Genomic DNA, 25,100 nt, shown 5'->3' on the forward strand with positions numbered 1-25,100 from the left:
GTGGCCCAAAGCCCTAACCTAAAAATAAAACCCACCCAATACACCCTTAAAAAACCTAACACTTACCCCCTGAAGATCGACTTACCGGGAGACGTCTTCATCCAAGCTGGGCGAAGTGGTCCTCCAGACGGGCAGAAGTCTTCATCCAAGCCGGGCAGAAGTGGTCCTCCAGACGGCAGAAGTCTTCATCCAGACGGCATCTTCTATCTTCATCCATCCGGCGCGGAGCGGCTCCATCTTCAAGACATCCGACGTGGAGCATCTTCTTCTGCCAACGACTACCCGACGAATGAAGGTACCTTTAAGTGACGTCATCCAATATGGCGTCCCTTAGATTCTGATTGGCTGATAGAATTCTATCAGCCATAGGGAATTAAGGTAGAAAAAATCCAATCAGCCAATAGAATGTGAGCTCAATCCTATTGGCTGATTGGATCAGCCAATAGGATTGGATTTCAATCCTATTGGCTGATTGCATCAGCCAATGGGATTTTTTCTACCTTAATTCCGATTGGCTGATTCTATCAGCCAATCGGAATCTAAGGGATGCCATCATGGATGACGTCACTTAAAGGACACTTCATTCGTCAGGTAGTCGTCGGCAGAAGAGGATGCTACGTGTCGGATGTCTTGAAGATGGAGCCACTGCTCGCCGGATGGATGAAGATAAAAGATGCCGTCTAGATGAAGACTTCTGCCCGTCTGGAGGACCACTTCGCCCGGCTTGGATGAAGACTTCTGCCCATCTGGAGGACCACTTCACTTGGCTTGGATGAAGACTTCTGCCCATCTTTTTTTATTTTCTGTAATTTAGTGGGGGGTTTTTGTACTTTAGATAATTTAATTTAATTTAGGTAATTGTATTTAATTTAGTTAATTTATTTAATTGTAGTGTAGTTTTAGGTTTTATTGTAACTTAGGTTAGGTTTTATTTTACAGGTACTTTTGTATTTATTTTAGCTAGGTAGTTATTAAATAGTTACTAACTATTTAGTAACTATTCTAAATAGTTAAAATAAATACAAACTTGCCTGTAAACTAAAAATAAAACCTAAGCTAGCTACAATGTAACTATTACTTATATTGTAGCTATCTTAGGGTTTATTTTACAGGTAGTAATTAGTTTAAAATAGGAATTATTTAGGTAATGATAGGAATTTTATTTAGATTTATTTAAATTAGATTTAAGTTAGGGGGTGTTAGGGTTAGACTTAGGTTTAGGGGTTAATAAATTTAATATAGTGGCGGCGACATTAGAGATGGCAGATTAGGGGTTAATAAGTGCAATGTAGGTGGCAGCGGTAGCGGGGCAGCAGATTAGGGGTTAATAAGTATAATGTAGGTGGCGGCGGTGTTGGGCGGCAGATTAGGGGTGTTTAGACTCGGGGCTTATGTTAGGGTGTTAGGTGTAAACATAACTTTTATTCTCCCATAGGAATCAATGGGATATCGGGCAGCTGCGAACATAAGCTTTTGCTGCTTTCAGACTCCCATTGATTCCTATAGCATCACCATTCCTATAGCCTCCAAATTTGCATTCGGAACATCTATAGTGACGTAAGCATCGATCTGTGTTGGACTGAGACCGGCAGATTGTATATTACTTCACAAAATTATACTTTTGCCGGTCTATATCCTATGATAAATAAGGCGAATCAGGCTCACCACAATTGCGCTGCGGAATTCCAGCCTTGGTATTATTTGCAATGCAATGCAGGTTCAGGTGCATCATGGCAATGACAAAGTCCTTCATGTCACCACGTAAAAGCAGTATTCGATAATTAGATATAATGTTGATCTTTCTGCATCAACCACAGTATATTGCCTCTTCAAGACGTTAGTTTTAAATGTTGTCAAGGGTACACATAACAGAGAGAGAGATAGAAAGAAAAAAAAGAAAAAGAAAAAAACCAAGAGAAAGGAGAGAGGGAGACACCACTGGGGAAGGGAGGGGGAAGAAGATGCCGCAGATAATCTGGATTAAAGCAAAAGTGGGTAAATGAGGTTTGTGGGTATCCAATGTGGTCGGGGTGGGTTTGCTGCTACTATCTGAAATCCAAAATCTGGAGTCAGGGTACTGTAGATATTTTAGTAGGGGTGAGAAGGGGGATTAGTCGTATTTGGGGTTCGGGATGGGTGGTATATAGATTCCCAATAGAATTTAATGTCATGAAAGAACGTGGATTTGTTTCTCTTGTAATAACCATATTCTTCAAGCATTATGAGTTCATCTGTTTTAGTTAGCCACATTTCTAATGTTGGTATCTGCTGGGATTTCCAGTGTAGGGCTATTAACAACTTTTCACTGTTGATGCATATTCTCAGCAGCGTTGCTCTTATTCTACAGTTCAGTGGTGGGTGCTCATTTAGTAAGACTATTGTGGGTGTTAGCGTAAAATCTTGCTTGGTGAGTTTTTGAAGGGTGTTTTCTATGCTACGCCAGAAGGGGACTAATTTATTACAGTGCCACCACATATGTATCATGCTTCCTTGCAAAGCGCATCCTCTCCAGCAAAATGCAGAAGGGGTTGGATATATATTTTTAAGTCTGACCGGGGTCAGGTACCAGCAGAGAAGGATTTTAAAGTCTGGTTCAAGAATTTTGGGGGATGTGGATGATTTTGTGTGTATTTTGAAAGAGCTTTTGCCATTGTTTATTGTCTAGTTCCATTTCTAATTTGAGTTGCATTGGACTGTATAAGGGAGGGAAAGAGATTGGGCATTATGTAATAGGTATTTCGCTAGTGAAAGAGAGCCCTTGGAGATTGCGCCTGAAAGGCAGATCTGTTCAAGGGGGGTTGGAGGTCTAAGCAGGTCTTTTTTATGGGGAGATGTGTGTATGAAGTGGTGAAGCTGAGAATATTTCATCCACGTTGAGAAGGAGCCAAAGAGGATGTGTTGTAATTCCGCCATGTTTTTTTAGTTTACCCTGATTCAAAAGATTGCCGATGGGTACTGAGTCTAGAAGTTCCTGGGCAACATATTATTTTTTTGTATGTCTCATACCATCCCAATAATTCTATATTTGGAAAGACCGGTGTGAGTGGGGAGGTTGGTGAGGAAAGGGTCGGGTTTGTCTTGAGTAAGTAGTCCAAGGTATTGAAAATATGCCTGTATAAGGGGGAAGAAATGCATGGGGCTGTACGTTTATGTTTGGGGAACCAGCAGAGGGAACCCAGTGTTGGAGATCTGAGGAGTTGGGAATCTAGGGCTATCCAGGCCTTGGACTGTTCTCTACTATGCCAGTCAAGTATTCGCTGGATGATTGTTTCCTGATAGTAGGTGTGTATGTTTGGTAGACCTAAGCCTCCATTTTGCAAAGATCTAAACATTGTGTTTTTATTCATTCGAGGTCGGGTTTTACCCCAAATGAATGTGTTGATTGACCCATGTAATTGTTGAAGGAAGGATTTAAGTATCGCTATTGGCATTACTAATATATACAGGATCTTAAAATAGTCATATATATCCAGCACAGGGAATGTTTTAAGGTGTGCCAGCGTCCAGGTTCCTGCCAGAACCCACAAATACAAATGTAGAAACAAAAATGAAGCAGCACCACCAAACAGCGTTTCTTCAAGGTGTTTTATTCAGCTTGAGGAGTAGCCAGACCCAATAAAATTAAACAACAACGTTTCGGACACAGTCCTTAGTACATGACTAAGGACTGTGTCCGAAACGTTGTTGTTTAACTTTATTGGGTCTGGCTACTCCTCAAGCTGAATAAAACACCTTGAAGAAACGCTGTTTGGTGGTGCTGCTTCATATACAGGATCTTAGGTAGTATAGACATAAACACAGATTGTATCCTCCCCACCAAGACAGGGGTTTATCCTTCCAGACGGAGAAGGATTGTTGTATAGATTTCAATAATGGGTTGTAATTTAGCGGAAATAGCCTCTCATTGTGTGGAGACAGCACAACCCCTAGGTATTTCTGGTGCGAGGACTGGAGTTTGAGACGGCTTATGTGTTTAAGGCCTGTTATGTCTGTGGGATTCATGGACACATTAAGTATATACGATTTATTGTAATTGATGAGGAAGTGAGAAAAGCTATTAAAGGTATCGAATTTTGAAATTAAGGCCAGGAGGAAAAGAGCAGGTGAGGAGAGTGAACAGGACATTGTCCACAAACATAGCAAGTTTGAGTGATTACATGCCAACTTTGAGTCCCTGGATGTTAGGGTTGTGTTGAATGCAAGCTGCCAACACATCCATAGTAAGTATAAAGAGAAGAGGGGAAAGGGGGCAGCCCTGTCTGGTGCCGTTACTAATGGAGAAGCTTTGTGAAAGGACACAGTTTGTTCGCACTCTGGCTGTGGGGCTGGTGTATAAAGGAAATATTCGTTGTATCATAATATTGCCAAATCCAAAGTGTTTAAGGGTATCCTTTAGGAATTTCCAGTTTAGCCTATCAAAGGCTTTCTCTACGTCAGTAGAGACCAGAATTGCAGGGATTTTGTGTGTGTTTGCGTATTCCATTAGATGCAATACATGAATTGTGTTGTCTCTGGCCTCTCTGAGTTAGACAAAGCCTGCTTGGTCTACATGAATTAGGGTGGGTAAGATTTTGTTAATACGCTGCACAATGATTTTGGCTTATAATTTAATATCTCCATTTAGTAGGGAAATAGGACGATAATTGCACGGTTCTGTAGGAGATTTCCCTGGCTTGGGGATAACCGATATATGTAGTTCTAGTAGATATGACAAAAAACAACCAGTGTCATCTATAGAGTAATTATACTTGTGAGATGTGGGACTAGGATATGATGGAAATGTCTGTAGTATAAAGTAGGTAATCCATCTGGTCCGGGGCTTTTATGTAGGGGGGTATTTTTAATCGCTAATGCAACTTCTTGTGCAGTAATAGGTTCATCTAGTTGTTTAGCAATATCTTCTGGTAGCATTGGCAAGTCAGACTCAAGAATGTATTGGTCTATTTATGTAGGATTTGTTGATGCGGCAGATGGGGGTATATTATAGAGTTTATTGTAGAAATCTCTGAAGGTGTTGGCAATAGCCCTACTGTCATATATTGGGTTTGCGGGATCTGTTGGGGAAGTCCTGCCTCAGTGAAGTATAGTTTCCAAAGGCGCAGTGCTTTCATATGTGCTTCTTTATTTAACAATTCATTTACTTCTTTTCTAGTCCTACGTAGTTGTGCGTTATGGTGCTGATCTGTAGGTGCTAGCATATACGAGGCCTCCAGACTTTGGAGCTGGAGTAAATAATTATAGTGCTTGTTATAATTTTTTGTTAGGATGGATTTTTGTTTAAAAAATTCACCATGGATAAAAGCCTTATGTGCTTCCCATATTAGGCTGCTGGAAGAAGAGAGTGTTGTGTTATGTTGGAAGCAATCAATAAGTGCGCGCAAATGTTTCTCCTTGTTAGGGGTTATATGAAGTAAGTTTTCATCTAGTTACCAGCAGGGGTCTATGAGTGGTTTGTCAGTCCAAGTTATAGATAGTGAGACCATGGAATGGTCTGACCAGGGGGTTGGAAGCATCTCTGACGATTGTGCTAGTGACAGGCTGTTCTGGTCTATGTAGATGTAGTCTAGCCTGAAATAGGATTTACAGGGGTTAGAGAAGAATGTATAGGTTTTCTGTGAGGGGCAGTCTCTAGACATCTATGAGGGTTGCCTTGTGTATAGAAAGCGATATGGCTCCTAGAGAGCTTCTGGGTATGATTTCCATTTTGATGGCACAGTCCAAAGGTGTTTCCATAGCTATATTGTGGTCTCCTGCAAGAATTATAGTCCCCTTAGCTATTCCCAACACTTCTCTTATGACCTTCTTGATAAAACGAGTTTGGCCTGTATTTGGGGCATATATATTTGCTATTATAAGGGGCGGTTATACAGGGTCCCTATCAGGATTATGTACCTTCCTGCATTATCTGTGAGTTTATGTGTGATCTGAAATGGTGTATTTGGTGAAGAGGATTCCCACTCCTTTACCTTTTGCACTGTTTGAATTGAAATAGCCTATTGGGAAGTGTTTAGATGTAAATTTGGCTTCCGAGGTTTTAAGAAAGTGTGTCTTCTGTATAAAGACAATATACCCTTTATGTATGTAAAACCAGTTTAATGTTATGGATCTTTTTGTTTGGGAGTTAAGACCCTTAACATTTTGGGTTATGATTGTAATGTCAGTAAATAAAACAACAAAACCAAAACACAATAATGTTACATATAAACTGTAAACACAATTAAATACAATACTTAGAACAGTATTTAAACCTGGAAGGGGGGTAACATAGTGACCGTAGATCGTCACTAAGATGGGAATTTTCCAACTGAATATGGTTATTTTATTTTATTTTTTCCCGGGTTGGGTAATGGGTTTGAGTAATCGTGTATATTATGACTAAAATAAAGAAATAGGGTGCAACTTAAGGAGGGATATATGGTATGCTGATTAGAGCTTGAGAGATGCTCTCCTAAGGAGAGGAATGTGATAGGGTAGAATAGATTTTGCTACTACTAAATTTCTTGAAGACATATAAATACTTCACCAAAAGTTGGTTACAGTAGTGGAATTTGTCTAGATTATGAAGTAGCTCAAGTGGGATCATCTGCTTCTTGAGTGGTCTGGAGAGCAGGTCTTGCATGTTTCCTTTGGACTGTTGTCCAACTTGATCATTGTTGCTTCGGCAGAGTGATGAAGAGCTCTCAGAAGTATCTGTCGATTTAACGGAAGGCATGGATGGAGCTGAGATGTTAAGGCTTTTACAGAAATGTTTTAGGTCTTCTGGTACCCTAAATGTGATTATACGTGAGTCATCAAGTACCTTTAGGAAAAATGGTAACCCCCATCTGTAGGGGATCTTAAGGTCTTGGAGATGGCTAATCAGGTACTTATCTTCTCTGTGTTTTGCCAAAGTGATGGTACTAAGATCAGGGTATATTTGTAAAATATAATCTGCAAAGGTGATTTGGCGTAGCTTTCTTGAAGCAAGCGTGATCTTTTCCTTGTCTTTGAAGTTGTGTAATTTAAGGATTATGTCCCTAGGGAGTTTATCTTCCGGTAGCTTAGGGCGTAATGCTCAGTGTGCTTGTCTCAAAGATATGGTAGAGGTATCGTCCTGATGGAGAAACTGGAACAATTGATAGAGGTGTTGCGGTAAGAGATTGGGGGTTATTTTCTCATAGATTCCCCTAATCCTAAGGTTCTGGCATCTCCCCCTGTTATCCAGGTCTTCTAACTGGGCTTGGAGTTGTTGTATCTGCATATCATGCACCTGCAAGGTGCGGTTCTGTAGGTCTACGTCATTGTTATATTGTTCCATATTTTCTTCAACTTGCATCACTCTTTCCCCTAGGTCTGATACTTTTTTTTAATTTCTGAAAGTCCATCTTTGATAAGTTTCCCCACATGTGTGAGGAAAGATGCAAAGTCTGCTTTGGTTGGTAGATTACTGAGGTCAGCTTTAGTTAAGGGTGTTGATGAGTCCATATCTTCTGATATGGCGTCTGAAACTTGGGATGCTTCAGGGTCTGTAACATATGTTTCCAGAATCTTGAAAAGGTTATTCATTTTAGAGCTTGTCGCAGAGGGTCCTTTATTAGACTTTTCTGGTCGAGCGGCTCTTCTAATCACCATATTGTGTATCTGTAGTGATTATAAAGAATGTTGGCAGTCTCTGTGCACAATTAAATGGATAGAGAGCAGCAACCCAGTTAGCACTGAGAATAGGATGTGTTTTTCAATAGGCTGTAATACTGACAGGCAGTGCATTCAGCTTGAGGGAGAGGGCTAGAGGTGCAATCCTTTTGCGGAGCGTTCCACTGCTCCTTTCTGAGCTGTACTAGCCTCAAAATGCTCTCCTGGTGTCTCTGCTGCTGGATGTGGCTATTTTAGCCATTTTGAGGTCCCGGGTAGGTAAAATAGGGAAGGTACCCGCGATCCGGAGCTACATTACTGAGCGGCCATGATGGTCACTGGCCGGCTCCGCCTCCCTAATTTCATTTTTCTAATCAAATGAAAATGTTCATTATTGCAATGCTCACACTATGATGCCCTGCCATTCCTTCTCAACAGTCATATATAGTACACATAATTATTATTACACAACCAAAAAGATGACAACTATTATTAATACATTTATTACACTGTTAAAATGACTGTAATAATAAATACATTTAATATTTTATTTAAACATTTATTAACTTATTATAATTCAGACTGTGCAGCCAATCAGGCAGCATGACAATTATGCTTGCCTCACTCCTGCACACTATAGCCACACCCATGTAACTAATATCTTAGTTTTGTGAGTAGAAGAGCAGGTTGTAGAAAAGAGAAAGATGTCTGTTGATAGAGATATTGTAGATGTTGTAGGAAAGGTTCATGGAGGTGATAGGGACTGTAGAGTTAGGGACAGTGTCACTCGAGGAACTAGGGAGAGTAGAGGTAGGGATATTGGAGGTAGAGAGAGTGGACATAGGGACTGTGGAGTTAAGGAGAGTTTAAGCAATAGGGAGAGGGAGCGTAAAGGTAGGGATAGGCACCATGTAGGGGTACGCACTATGCATAAATAGTGCAATCTCGCAGCTTTTATATAGATAGCGGCAGAGAGAGGCCCAGGACAGGAGAGTCATACAGCGTTCTTAAAGGGATATATTACTAATCCCACATTTTTTTCTATAATGATTCAGATAGACCATGCAATTTTAAGCTACTTTCAAATTTACTCCTATTATCAATTTGTATTCATTCTCATGGCATCTTTATTTGAAAAAGCAGGAATGTAAGGCAAGCTTAAGATCTGGCCCATTTTTGGTTCAGAACCTGGGTAGCTCTTGCTGATTCTCGGTTAAATGTAGCAAACCGACAATTTTTGAATTTAACAATATGACCGCTCAGTATTACCTAACATATCACAGAACTGTAGTCGATGACTGAGAGGCCAGTGCTGTAGGGTTTGGTGAAGGAACAGGGACCTGAATAGGAGGATCGGAGCAAGCTATCTTTTAAACCACCACAGCTCACATGTGACTCTGATGAGGAGCGGCCATTTTTCAGACCATGAAGTGCTTAGGGTAAGTGCCGAGTTGGGCACAGCTAACAGCTCTCCATAAGAAGGGTCAGCAAGCTATGCAACGCTTTCTCCATTTGACTCCTGAGGGCTATTAAGGTTAATTTGTCTACCGGAGAACTACAAAGACAGCCTACTATAAAACATACTGATCTCCTGCGCAATAGACAGACAGAGCTGGACCCTTAGCAGGTGAAAACTTCCCAACGAACCTGAGACACGCTAAACTGGGACTCCACGATGTTCAGTATTTCTTACAGTTGGACATTTACAATTACTCCTTTCTCCACTATGGAGATACAGATATCTAGCACTATACGTGCATTAATCAGCAGGCTTGATATTCATCACTACAAGTTGAGCCAAGAAATAAGGTCTGCCTTTAACCGTACGCAGGGAACATCAGAAGAAACTTTAGAGACCCTTAAAGACAGCCCAACCGTTCTCGAGATTATAAACTTTCCATATACAGGGACCCTAGCTGCAGAGGACAAAACCGCAGATGTTTGTAGTGGAATGGGTGATTGTTGTGGAGGCCATGTGTCAGAGCGCTTTGGGCAGATTCCGGAGGAGCTGGTCTGCAACAGTTCACATTTTGGACTTACTTTTCTATATGCCGGAGGTGAAATATGCCGAAGTACACCCGGGGTCTGTGATATTCTGTTCCCCCATCAGATAGAAAGAGCCACTTACCAAGGGAACGACATTCCTAAGGAAAGCAATGCAAAACAAGTATTGGAGAAATCCAATACACCACTATACAAGCTCATGAGACTCGAGGTCTTAGAATCCCCTAATCTTTAAAAGACAAAGCTGACACTGACACCGGAAAGGGAGCTACATGGCCTCTGGATCATGCCGGTATCTCAAACCACCCCCCTTACTTTGAACTAGTATAATGATCATCAGGGTAAAATAACATTCCCCTTAGACCACAGATTAACATACCTGTATGTGAGGAACTTATATTTGTGACTAGCATACATTTGGTCATATTGCCATCACCAATAATACCCATTATAATATCTCTGCCATAATGCTTTTTGTTATGGGATTCTTAACTGTTAACCTCTCTGATAAACCACTTTATATATAGGGTCATTGAACAAATAGAACAACCCTTGTCATTAAATATAACCCACGGTATTTTTGAACCTCATTGACTCGCTGCATGCAACAACTACACAGTAGGTTATTAAGAGAAGTTGCTCTGAGATACACCACGCTCCGATACCCACACACTACTAAAGAGTACTATGGAGGAGTATGTTAATTACTTTTGACCTGCAATATGTAACGTAGGGCAAAACTAAGCTAGCCTAAGCTGTCATCATGTTTCCTACAACTTTCTGGTTACATAAGATGAGGATATATATAGGAGAACTCCAAACCTCACCTTTTGTTCTTCCCATTTTTAATGGTACCTCTCACACGGCACAATATAAATTTTTGAAATCACACTTTCTATTATCTTAAAAAACAGATATGCATTATTGTGACAGAATCCCTGTTCTATACTTATCTATGAGATATCTACTGTAAGTGACACACGTATCGGAACACGTAAAGTTTTGCTCTAGATCATGTTTGATCAGGGGCGTATTTAGGTTTTGTGCTGCCCTAGGCATTCAAAATTCTGCTGCCCCCCACCCCACCCCAGGTTAAAGGTTTAGACATAATATTTTTGGGGCAGGGTGTAAAAAATAAAAATCTCTTTTTAAGTAGATGTTCATCAGGGCTTGCATTCACTCTGGTCACAAACACAGACACACCGATATATATATATATATATATATATATATATATATATATATATATATATATATATATATATATATATATATATACACAAAGACATTATTTTGCAAGTCAGATGATTAAAGTGTTTATATCAGAAAAAAATATCCTTCACTGTATGATAGTTTGTCAGTAGGTAGTTGTTTAACCTTAAACATCTTCTTTGGTGATTGACAGTTATTTAAGCAAAATATCTGCTTGGATAAATATGTAATGAATATACAAACTGGACTTTAAAAGTACTTAAAAAATACAACAGTAGTTATGATAGGTTTAGGAATTGTATCCTAGGGGATAAAGTCACATGATACAATCATAATAAAGTATATACTTGTATTGTTTCTGAATGTATTAAATGCATACAACATATTTTCAGTTGTGTTTTAAGTCACATAGTTGTATAGATTCAGCAATAAATACTTATTCTTTGCATGTATGATAGATATACAAACAGTAAATGTACAAGTATTTAGTGACTAATCCATTTAAGTATTTTAATGCCTAATGAAGATGTATTGAAGGGTGAAAGGCATATGCTGTTTCACAGTGGTCACGGTGTAGTGCACACTGCACTGTGTAGTCTGTGTGAGTCTCAATCACGCAGTGGAGCCAGGAAGAATACCGCATTCCCTCTCAGTCCAGGCAAGGCTGCGCAAGTGAGCTCCGCCTCCACTGTCACCACGACATGTGCATCCACATACAATCCCATAGGACAGCAATACCTGGGCTAGCCATTTAAGTCATTTGTAATTGGTTAATTTAGCCACCCGGCCCTGAGTTTAGTAGAGTGGCCCTAGGGACTCAAAATTCTGCTGCCCCTTAAAAATCTGCCTCCCTAGGCACCGGCCTCATTGGCCTATGCCTTAATATGCCCCTGTGTTTGATCTACTATCCTGGTGACTTATATTAGTATTGCTCCTAACTTAACTCTATCAAGGATAAATGTGCTAGCTTGTTGCTAAGCTCTTTATAGATTATATACTATTGTCTGTATGCTTGGCATAGTTTATATCTGTAGATATGTAGATATTTCTATCATGTATATACATGGCAAAATTCTGGTAACCTACTTATATTTATTTCCGCCAAACTAGGTCTTATGTAACCAGCGTTACATAGATACTTTAAGGTTGGTCTCATATCAAATGCAATCGGTACAGCTAAAAGATATATACAGAACTATACATACTTCCCTCCACCTCCTTATAGTGAACATACTCCTTCCACTCTATTAGCTACAACTTCATATCAATTCCTAAGCATCGCCCCTCCATTTCTCCCCCCATCTTTCTGAACGGCTTTTGTCCGTTTACTCAACCCCCTTTCCCTAAATACAATTTGGTCCAAGGGTGACCAAAACAAATAGCCAATTCTCCTCACCCCAAATATATTTGTCTAGATGGAGCCAAACAAGCGTTTATTACGGCAATGTGGGGAACATTTTTCTTTTTATATAACATAAAACTGAAGTTCTTATAGATTTAGTCCTATTTCCTATATGTCACCTCAGTGTTATATCATATGAAACTCCATTTACATATATTCACCTCAAACCCTAGATTTCTAGTTCTTCACTCAAACACTCCAACTGTTAGAAATAGCTTTATATCTTGAAGATATGGCTCCTACACCAATTATATGTATACCTTGTCATACTAGAGCACAGTTTTAGTGTTTCAGATAGTAAACTTTTATCTATGTTCTATTTTTTATGTGACTATAATGTACATCCTAGCTTTATGTTATCTTGTTCATGGACAAATTTATTTTGTTTTATTTTCTCGCAACTTCAATAAAAATTATTTTACAAAAAAAAAAAAAAATGTTGCAAACCAATCATCAAGCTCTGCTGCTGACCCAAAAATGTGCCTGCTCCTAAAACTTAAATTCCTGCTTTTTGAAATAAAGATATCGTGAAAACGAATAAAAATTGCTAATAGGAGTAAATTAGAAACTTGCTTAATATTGCAGCTCTATTGTGAAAGAAAAAAATTTGGGTTTAGTATCCCTTTAAGGGCTTAATAAGCAGCGCCGTCCTCATGCTTGTCTCGGCAGCCTCCTCTACTCTCTACTGCGCATTCAGCGTTCGTTGTTAAGTTTTTAAGGCCAGGTATGTTTTTCTCATGCTGCAGTCTCATTCTCTACTGCGCATGACTGCATTGGCCAAACATACCTGGCCTTTTATAATATAGGATTATTAAGACCACTCATTGCAGTATAATCACATAATTAACAAGTGCATAATAAAAATGCAATGCAATTATAACACTTACTTTAAATTTATAAAAAAAAAATATTTTTTTTAAGACCAATTTTTTTTTATTGTCCCCTGTATGTATTATGTGACAGATATCATCCAATCACAGACTAGTATACGTATGTATACCCTGTGAGCTTCTGCACATGCTCAGTATGATCTTGCTCCTCTTAAAGTGTGTATATTAAAAGACTGTGCAAATTTAGATAAATTAAGTAAATTATAAAATTAAAAGGACATGAAACCCCAAAATTTTCTTCCATGATTCAGATAGAGAATACAATTTTAAACAACTTTCCAATGTACTTTCCAATGTACTTTCCAATGATTTTCTTCATTACAAATTCATCTTGAACTCCTACTACTCTGCCCTTACTCTCCACAAGCAACACTACTTCTCTACTCTTATCTCTAATCTTTCTTCAAACCCAAAACGTCTGTTCTCCACTTTCAATACTCTCCTCCGCCCTCCCCCACTTCCTAATACAACTTCTCTGTCAGCCCAAGACTTTGCCAGTCACTTCATTAACAAAATTGACTCCATCAGACACGATATCAGCTCTAAACACAATTCCATTCTCTCCCCCCCTCAAATACTCTCACTCAACCACAACCCTCATAACCTGAAACTTAGTTCATTCTCCCCTGTTACTGAGGATGAAGTCTCAGCACTTATACTACGCTCTCACCTCACTACCTGTCCCCTTGACCCTATCCCCTCACAGCTGCTCCTCTCTCTCTCTGCTACCCTTACCCCTATACTAACACACATTTTCAACCTCTCCCTCAGCACTGGTACATTTCCCTCATCGATGAAACATGCGCTGGTCACACCTATCCTCAAAAAACCTTCCCTTGATCCTACCTCCCCATCCAACTACCGCCCAATTTCCCTCCTCCCTCTTGCTTCAAAGCTTCTCAAAAAACTAGTACATGCACGCATATCCCATTTCCTTATGTTAAACTTCCTCCTTGACCCGCTGCAATCTGGATTTCGTCCCTATCACTCCACAGAGACAGCTATTGTTAAGGTCACCAACGACCAACTCACAGCTAAATCAAAAGGCCATTTCTCTCTGCTTGTCCTCCTTGATCTGTCCGCAGCCTTTGACACTGTCGACCACCCTCTTCTGCTCCAAACCCTCCAATCCTTCGGCATCTGTGACACAGCCCTTTTGTGGCTCTCTTCCTATCTGTCAAATCGTACCTTCAGTGTAGCCTTCTCTGGGGCCTCCTCTGCTCCGTCATCACTTTCTGTCGGAGTACCGCAAGGCTCCGTCCTCGGTCCCCTTCTCTTCTCAATCTATACGTCATCACTAGGTTCCCTAATAAAGTCCCATGGTTTCCAATATCATTTGTATGCCGATGACACCCAAATCTACTTCTCTGCACCAGAACTATCTCCTTCCTTGCTAACCCGTGTCACTAACTGTCTTTCTCACATCTCCTTCTGGATGTCCTCTCACTACCTCAAGCTAAATCTCTTCAAAACTGAGCTCCTCATTTTCCCCCCTTCTTCCAAAATCTCCACCCCCAATATCTCTATAACTGTCGACAACTCCATCATTACTCCTACCCCGCACGCCCGATGTCTCTGGGTCACATTCGACTCAGATCTTTCCTTCACTCCTCACATTCAGTCATTGGCCGCCTGCCGCTTTCACCTTAAAAACATCTCTAAAATTAGACACTTCCTTAAACAAGACACAACTAAGATTTTAATCCACTCTCTCATTCTTTCCCGCCTTTATTATTGCAACTCTGTCCTCTCTGGTCTCCCCACCTGCCGCCTAGCTCCTTTACAATCCATAATGAATGCCTCTGCCAGACTCATCTTCCTTACACGTCGCTCTTAATCTGCTGCGCCTCTCTGCCAATCCCTTCACTGGCTTCCTCTTGCCTCCAGGATCAAACACAAAACTCTCACTCTGACATACAAAGCCCTCAACTGCACTGCTCCTCCCTACATCTCAGACCTTGTCTCCAGATACTCTCCCTCCCGTCACCTTCGCTCTGCTCATGACCTCCTACTCTCCTCCTCTCTTGTCCCCTCATCACACTCCCGTTTACAGGACTTCTCCAGACTGGCTCCCATCTTGTGGAACTCTCTGCCTCGCTCCACAAGACTCTCTTCTAGTTTTAAAAGCTTCAAGTGCTCCCTAAAGACTCTACTGTTCAGGGACGCATACAACCTACGCTAACCTTTCCTAATACCAGTTCCTCTCCTCCATTGCAATCCCCTGAACCCTCTTAGCATGTAAGCCTAATAGTCCAGCTGTTTGTGGATCACCTTCTTAAGAGCTGACTACAACAGTGCAACTCTTGGCAGGGCCCTCTACCCTATAATTGTTTTGTTGTACTCCCCCTTTGTTTATAGCAGAATCTGTTGGCGCTCTACAAATAACCGATAATAATAATAATAATAATAATACTTATATTATTTCATTTGCTCCCTTCTCTTGTTATCCTTTGCTGTTCTTTGGTGGCTGCATATATATATATCGATTGTAATTGGCTCACCCATGTGTTCAATTAATTATATATATAATTCTACTCTGTGAAAAGCATTACTGGGCTAAAAGAAGTTGCACCCAGGTGGTGAATCGCCATAGAACAGGCTAACAATGATATTGAGCTGGTTGTTCGTTCCTGTGAGTGCATTTCTCTCTAGTCTCCCTATGTAAAAAAGGGTAACCCAGACTTGGACTCCTTGCTCAGTGTGCTTAGAGGAATACTGCTACACGTCACTGAAGAGGCCCAATGAAGGACGAAACGATTGTCTGGGGTTGCTGTGTTCCTTGTTCAGAGAGGAGTTGCCTGGTATTTTGGCGCTGGACTGGACGTAATGGGTGGGGTCAGACTGATATACTACGGGAGAATTCTACTCTGTGAAAAGCATTACTGTGCTAAAAGAAGTTGCACCCAGGTGCTGAATTGCCATAGAATAGGCTAACAATGGTATTGAGCTGGTTGTTCGTTCCTGTGAGTGCATTTCTCTCTAGTCTCCCTATGTAAAAAAGAGTAACCCAGACGTGGACCCCTTGCTCAGTGTGCTTAGAGGAATACTGCTACACCTCACTGACGAGGCCCAATGAAGGCCGAAATGATCGTTTGTGGTTGCTGTGTTCCTTGTTCAGAGAGGAGTTGCCTGGTATTTCGGCGCTGGACTGGCCGTAATGGGTAGGGTCAGACTGATATACTACAGGAAAATTCTACTCGGTGAAAAGCATTACTGGGCTAAAAGAACTTGCACCCAGGTGGTGAATTGCCATAGAACAGGCTAACAATGGTATTGAGCTGGTTGTTCATTCCTGTGAGTGCATTTCTCTCTAGTCTCCCTATGTAAAAAAAGGGTAACCCAGACGTGGACCCCTTGCTCAATGTGCTTAGAGGAATACTGCTACACCTCACTGACGAGGCCCAATGAAGGCCGAAACGATCGTCTGGGGTTGCTGTGTTCCTTGTTCAGAGAGGAGTTGTCTGGTATTTCGGCGCTGTACTGGCCGTAATGGGCAGGGTCAGACTGATATACTACAGGAGAATTCTACTCTGTGAAAAGCATTACTGGGCTAAAAGAAGCTGCACCCAGGTGGTGAATCGCCATGGAACAGGCTAACAATGGTATTGAGCTGGTTGTTCATTCCTGTGAGTGCATTTCTCTCTAGTCTCCCTATGTAAAAAAAGGGTAACCCAGACGTGGACCCCTTGCTCAGTGTGCTTAGAGGAATACTGCTACACCTCACTGACGAGGCCCAATGAAGGCTGAAACGATCATCTGGGGTTGCTTTGTTCCTTGTTCAGAGAGGAGTTGCCTGGTATTTCAGAGCTGGACTGGCCGTAATGGGCTGGGTCAGACTGATATACTACAGGAGAATTCTACTCTGTGAAAAGCTTTATTGGGCTAAAAGAAGTTGCACCCAGGTGGTGAATCACCATAGAACAGGCTAACAAAGGTATTGAGCTGGTTGTTCGTTCCAGTAAGTGCATTTCTCTCTAGTCTCCCTATGTAAAAAAAGGGTAACCCAGACGTGGACCCCTTGCTCAGTGTGCTTAGAGGAATACTGCTACACTTCACTATATATATATATGTTGGGAAATCTTAAACATCAGGGGTACAGGGCAGGCAGTACTATCCAATATGTTAAACTCCGCTGGCATTGTTTGACGTCAAGATGATAACTGCAAGAAATCCTTATTTTCAATGAAAGTCATTATTGTTGTTCCATTTTAACAATTGGGACAGATATCAGAGTTTTAACACCACTATTCGTGCAACCTGTAATACCACCTATGCAGTTTATTTACTTACCTGCATTTGCAATTTAATTTATGTTGGCAGGACCAAAAGAAAAATCAAGAAACTTATCTATGAGCATGTCAACAATATAGAGAAAGGATTAAAAAATCATAGTTTCTGAACACTTTTGCAGATACCATGTTAAGCAAACTGACTGTTTAAGGGTTATGTTCATTGAAACCATACCCTATATGAAATCTGCAAAAATGTGAGACAAAATGGATCCACAAATTAGGTAGCCTACATCCTCAGGGCTTAAAGGGACACTGAATCCAAATTTTTCTTTCGTAATTCAGATAGAGCATGCAATTTTAAGCAACTTTCTAATTTACTCCTATTATCAATTTTTCTTTGTTTTCTTGCTATCTTTATTTGAAAAATAAAGCATCTAAGCTTTTTTTGTTCACTACTCTGGACAGCTCTGTTTTATTGGTGGATTCATTTATCCACCAATCAGCAAGAACAACCCAGGTTGTTCACTAAAAATGGGCCGGCATCTAAACTTACATTCTTGCATTTCAAATAAAGATACCAAGAGAATGAAGAAAATTTGATAATAGGAGTAAATTAGAAAGTTGCTTACAATTTCATGCTCTATCTGAATCACAAAATTATTCTCTTGAGAAAGTCGGGTCGGATCCCGACGAAACACGTAGAGAAATCAGCTAGTCTCCACAACACTTCCCCAGTCGCCGGGTCGCTTTGGACTACAGAAGGGATTGGATACAACACTCTCTCAACCACCCACGGAAGGAGTTTGATGTGGTGATATATGTGACTCATTTGATGTCTTTTTTTATCTTACACATTGTACGTGTGTTTTTATTTATGCACTTCCGTGTTATATTAAATACAGTTTTACCCTTAGAGTGTCTTGCGCTCTGTTTTTTTTTCTTGTTTTCATCTCCTTAGCTTTTTGGGATCTGGATTACAGACTTCCCAGTGTCTTGGAGCTGCAGCCATCTTCCATTCTCTCACTATTGAAAGGACTATTTGCCTGCTATCCAACCTCAGTGATGGTACTAAGGTTGTATGTTTGACCGTTTCATGTTCTCTGATTTGTAACATTTCTTGTGGACAGCACTGACATACCCCACATGTCCTAACCTTCATCATTTTTTGATACTTTATTTTATTGCATTTGATGTGTAACATATACTAACTTATATTACATGTACATATACATTTTAATCTTGATTACAGGTGAAAGAAGCACAGCCTATGATTTGTTATTTGATATTTGTAAATATGGTTGCTAGTATCCGTTGCGTCACATGCACGCTACCCCTAGACGAGTGCACATTTAACCAACGAAAATAAGGGTGTGTTCCTCCAAGCCTTTCCATTTACCACACCACCATTGTTGTTCACCAATCATTTCACAGGGAGTGCATGTCAATTACGGTATAAAAAGTGCACATTTGGGAGAAAATGTTATGTTTGTTTGGAAATCTCTTGACAAAGTCTGCTCAGAAGGCAGACAAAATGCGTAGAGTTAAAGAGCTAAATAGGAATCATATGCAATACTGATCATTGGAGCAATCAGCTGGCAAACTTGCAAATATTGGACTTTTAAAGATTGGACTCACTGTGGATCCTGAGCTGTCAGTGAAGCTGTTCATTGCCAGGATATCTAATGATGTGTCTGTTTTTATCTGCAATCCTGTAAGTGCAATATAGCACATTGTGTTTTAATAAATTGTGTTTTACTTACTTGAATCTGGGTTGCGCTTGTGTTTTTTTCCTCAGAGCATTGTTGTTCCAATGTGTGTATGTTCTAATTTGCGTAACAAAAAATGCTCTATTTTTATTTATAGGTATTATGATTGCAGGGCGCTGGTGAAAAAGAAAATGTCCCTAATACGCTCCAATTCGAAGACGGTGAAATTTAACCATTGGGAGGAGCAGGTCAGGGACAGAATACTTCCAGAGGCTGTTGTCACAGGAGTCTGGGGGCACGAGTAGGACAGACGAGCAAAGCAAGCAACAGAGAGCTGGTGAGTAAAATAAAATATATGATTATATATATATATATATATTTATATATATTTATGTATTTATGTATATGCATGGGTGTGTAAATAAAAAAAATAAATACAAGGGAATAAAGTGGAAGACAAGATAATCTATTTGTCCTTTGTTACAATTTACTAGTCCTGAAAATAATTTTAATCAAAATAAAGAAAGACCCATATCTGTAAGGGAACAATCATGTATGACAATGATGGAAGTTGCATTCTAGCATACATACACATGTCATGACTCAACTCCCATCACCCACATACCTTCTTTGTGTATGTGAGCTATGTATGTGAAAGATGCATTCTTCTGGCATAGTTATATTTGACAGAATGCAACTCCCTCTCTTTATATTTATATATAAAATCTCTCCATCACCATGGCCATTCTTCTGTGTTCCCCTCACCCCCCTATGCCCCTTCCTTTTTTGTTCCCCTATATCCTCCTCATGTCCCCTCTCTTCTCTGTCCCTCCCAAAGCCCTTTCTTTTTTTACCACATTTCTCCTCCGTATGACCTTTATTTTCCCTTTCCCTACCTCACCAATACCTGAACTTCACACGCTGTGGCCATCATTTTCTTTTGTTAGGAGGCTGGAATGTGACTTAAATAATAAAATAAAAGCAAATATGACTGGCGCATGTAAATGGCTTTTTTGGCCGGCGGCCAATATATTATATATATATTTCACTACCCTGGATATGGCTGGATCCCTACTAACTATTCTTCACTAAAACATGTGTTAGACTTACCTGTCACTTCACCTTGATGTTTTCCAGATCCAAAAATATTCTCTACAGGGGGATCAGCCACAAGCTTGCCTCAGCCAAGTTCTGGTAAATACTTAAATACAAACATAGGTTTAACCCCTTGACGCACCAACGACGTACAAGGTACATCCTACAAAAAAAGGGCCTTAAGGACAAGGACCTTACTATGCCCCAGAGAATGTAATTTTAAACAATTTTCAAATGTACTTTTATCACCAATTTTGTTTTTTTCTCTTGGTATTCTTAGTTGAAAGCTAAACCTAAAAGGTTAATATGCTAATTTCTAAGCCCTTGATGGCTGCCTCTTCTCTCAGGGCATTTTAACAGTTTTTCACCACTAGGGGGTGTTAGTTCATGTGTGTCATCTAGATAACACTTTGCTCACACACAAGGGGGGGTTCAGGTGAGACAGCTCTGATTGGCTAAAATGAATGTCTGTCAAAAGAACTGAAATAAGGGGGCAGTTTGCAGAGGATTAGATACAAAGTAATCACAGAGGTAAAAAGTTTATATAACTGTGTTGGTTGTGCAAAACTAGGGGATGTGTAATAAAGGGATTATCTATCCTTTAAACAATGAAAATTCTGGTGTAGACTGTCCCTTTAATGATTTCTTTCATGATTCAGCTAGAGCAGCAAATTAAGCTACTTTCTAATGTACTCCTAATATCAATTTGTCTTTGTTCTCTTAGTATCTTTATTTTAAAAAGCATGAATGTAAGCATGATACCCGGCTGGTTTTTTTTTTATGTTTCAAAACCATGGATAGCACTTGCTTACATTCTGGATTTTTAAAATAAAGATAACAAGAGAAGCAAACAAATGTTATGAGAGGACTAAATTTAAAGAGTTGCTTAACATTTCATGCTCTTTCTGAATAGTGAAAGGAAAATATTTTATTTATTATCCCTTGAAGCCAGAATTACTTTTACTGAGTTGCAGCAGCCTGATGATTCTGCTGTCCATTCACTTGCTGAGACTATCAGCTGACCATTCTCAGCCAATATATGGCACACTATGCAACTTTTCATTAAATCACATATCTAATGGACTTTTTTTTTTAATTGCTTTATTACCAAAACTGGTTATTATGCAAAAGAGTATAGACTAATTAACTTTAGAATTAAAAGCCTTAGGAGGTGACATCAGTAGGTAAAGAAATAAATGAAATTAACATTTACAAACGCACATAATAAATAGTGATGTCGCGAACCTAAAATTTTGGGTTTGCGAACCGCGGACTCGAACTTCCGGTATTGTTCGCGAACGCGCGAACCGCCATTGAATTCAATAGGCAGGCGAACTTTAAAACCTACAAGGACTCTTTCTGGCCACAATAGTGATGGAAAAGTTGTTTCAAGGGTCCTAACACCTGGACTGTTGCATGCTGGAGGGGGATCCCTGGCCATAATGGGTCTAAATCAACTAACATTCCCAAAGTGGCTGTCTCAAAACATCCCGGACAGAAGATAGATTGATAGTGATAGATAGGTTAGATAGATATACATAGATTGATAGTAAGATAGAATCGATAGAAGAGAAATAGATATATTTGTTAGATATATAATTACCCTAATAAATTCTAATAATCAAACATGCGTTCTTGGACCCAACTAGCTTGTGTCAATTAGTACTTTTCTTAGCACTTTAATCCCTGTCCCCCCCCCCCCCTATCGTGGGAGTTCTATATGGCCTGCCTGATTACCCTGAAAAATTATAATAATAAGACATGTGGTCTGCTACCTATTTTAACGAGGTTGTGTTTTAAGTACTACCATTCTTAGCACTTTAATCTCTGTAACTCCCCCTATTTGGTGAGGTCTATACGGCCTGGATGATTACCCATACAAAATATAATAAGACATCTGCTCTTGGTCTGCGACCCATGGTAACTATGTTGTGTTAATTAGTAATGTCCTTCGCATTTTAATAGCTGTTACTCATACTCACCCTATCGGTGGAGGTCTATATGGCCTGCATGATTACTCTTACAAAATATAACAACCAAACATATGTTCTGGGACCCATGGTAAGTAGGTTGTGTTATGTAGTACTGTTCTTTGCATTTTCATACCTGTTACAACACCAAATGGTGGCAGGTCTATCAGTCCTTCATGATTAGCTGCACCCAAACCCAAAAAAAAGCCGAGTGGTCTTAGACTAACACCCATGGCTAACTCTGTTGTTTCAATTAGTACTATTCTTAGCACTTTCATCCCTGTTACGGGCGGTCTACATGGCCATCATGATTAGCCGTACAAAATACTACAATCCAACCTTTGCTCAGTCTTCATAGGCCCTTCATTGTCTGTATTTTGATAGTACAGTTCTTATTATTTTTATAGCTGATACAACACCGAATGTTGTCAGCTCTATATGGCCTGCAGGAATAGCTGCACCCAATACAAAAATAAATCCAAGCGGTCTTGGATTAACACCCATGGCTAACTCTGTTGTTTCAAGTAGTACTATTCTTAGCACTTTCATCTCATCATCCCTGTTACTTCCAGGACTCTCGGTGGTGGTAGTCTACATGGCCATCATGATTAGCCTAACCAAATACTACAATCCAACCTTGTCTCAGTCTTCCTAAGGCCCTTCATTGGCTGTATTTTGCTAGTACTGTTCTTATTACTATGGTGGTCTACATGGCCATCATAATTAGCCTAACCAAATACTACAATCCAACCTTGGCTCAGTCTTCCTAAGGCCCTTCATTTGCTGTATTTTGGTAGTACTGTTCTTATTAGTTTAATAGCTGATACGACACCGAATGTTGTCAGCTCTATATGGCCTGCATGAATAGCCGCACCCAAAGCCAAAAAAAAGCCAAGCGGTTTTGCACTAACATCCATGGCTAACTCTGTTGTTTAAAGTTCTACTATTCTTAGCTCTTTCATCTCATCATCCCTGTTACTTCCAGGACTCTCGGTGGTGGTGGTCTACATGGCCATCATGATTAGCCTAACCAAATACTACAATCCAACCTTGGCTCAGTCTTCCTAAGGCCCTTCATTGGCTGTATTTTGGTAGTACTGTCATCCTTTTGAATAAAAGATTACAGTAAAGGCATTGATTTTAGAAACCCACAGATCATTATTTGCAACCGTGAATTTAGAAAAAAAAAATTGATTACACAGCCGTCACACTTATTTATGCTCAGGCCTTTTTAATACGAGGGTCCCGGAGCCTCAACCGAAACAACAGCATGAAAAAGGAGATATGTCATCCTTTTGAATAAAAGATTACAGGAAAGGCATTGATTTTAGAAACCCACAGATCATTATTTGCAACCGTGAATTTAGAAAAAAAAATTGATTACACACCCGTCACACTTATTTATGCTCAGGCCTTTTTAATACGAGGGTCCTGGAGCCTCAACCGAAACAACAACATGAAAGAGGAGATATGTCATCCTTTTGAATAAAAGATTACAGGAAAGGCATTGATTTTAGAAACCCACAGATCCTTATTTGCAACCGTGAATTTAGAAAAAAACATTGATTATACAGCCGTGACACTTATTTATGCTCAGGCCTTTTTAATACGAGGGTCCCGGAGCCTCAACCGAAACAACAGCATGAAAGAGGAGATATGTAATCCTTTTGAATAAAAGATTACAGGAAAGGCATTGATTTTAGAAACCCACAGATCATTATTTGCAACCGTGAATTTAGAAAAAAAAATTGATTACACACCCGTCACACTTATTTATGCTCAGGCCTTTTTAATACGAGGGTCCCGGAGCCTCAACGAAACAACAGCATGAAAGAGGAGATATGTCATCCTTTTGAATAAAAGATTACAGGAAAGGCATTGATTTTAGAAAGCCACAGATCATTATTTGCAACCATGAAATTACACAAAAACATTGATTAGACAGCCGTGACACTTATTTATGCTCAGGCCTTTTTAATACGAGGGTCCCGGAGGCTCAACCGAAACAACAGCATGAAAGAGGAGATATGTATTCCTTTTAAATAAAAGATTACAGGAAAGGCATTGATTTTAGAAACCCACAGATCATTATTTGCAACCGTGAATTTAGAAAAAAAAATTGATTAGACAGCCGTGACACTTATTTATGCTCAGGCCTTTTTAATACGAGGGTCCCGGAGGCTCAACCGAAACAACAGCATGAAAGAGGAGATATGTCATCCTTTTGAATAAAAGATTACAGGAAAGGCATTGATTTTAGAAACCCACAGATCATTATTTTCAACCGTGAATTTAGAAAAAAAAATTGATTACACACCCGTCACACTTATTTATGCTCAGGCCTTTTTAATACGAGGGTCCTGGAGCCTCAACCGAAACAACAGCATGAAAGAGGAGATATGTCATCCTTTTGAATAAAAGATTACAGGAAAGGCATTGATTTTAGAAAGCCACAGATCATTATTTGCAACCGTGAATTTCGAAAAAAAAATTGATTACACAGCCGTGACACTTATTTATGCTCAGGCCTTTTTAATACGAGGGTCCCAGAGCCTCAACCGAAACAACAGCATGAAAGAGGAGATATGTCATCCTTTTGAATAAAAGATTACAGGAAAGGCATTGATTTTAGAAAGCCACAGATCATTATTTGCAACCGTGAAATTAGACAAAAACTTTGATTAGACAGCCGTGACACTTATTTATGCTCAGGCCTTTTTAATACGAGGGTCCCGGAGCCTCAACCGAAACAACAGCATGAAAGAGGAGATATGTCATCCTTTTGAATAAAAGATTACAGGAAAGGCATTGATTTTAGAAAGCCACAGATCATTATTTGCAACCGTGAATTTATAAAAAAAAATTGATTACACAGCCGTGACACTTATTTATGCTCAGGCCTTTTTAATACGAGGGTCCCAGAGCCTCAACCGAAACAACAGCATGAAAGAGGAGATATGTCATCCTTTTGAATAAAA

The sequence above is a fragment of the Bombina bombina genome, chromosome 1 (genome assembly GCF_027579735.1).
Source record: "Bombina bombina isolate aBomBom1 chromosome 1, aBomBom1.pri, whole genome shotgun sequence".
In the NCBI taxonomy this organism is placed as follows: domain Eukaryota; kingdom Metazoa; phylum Chordata; class Amphibia; order Anura; family Bombinatoridae; genus Bombina; species Bombina bombina.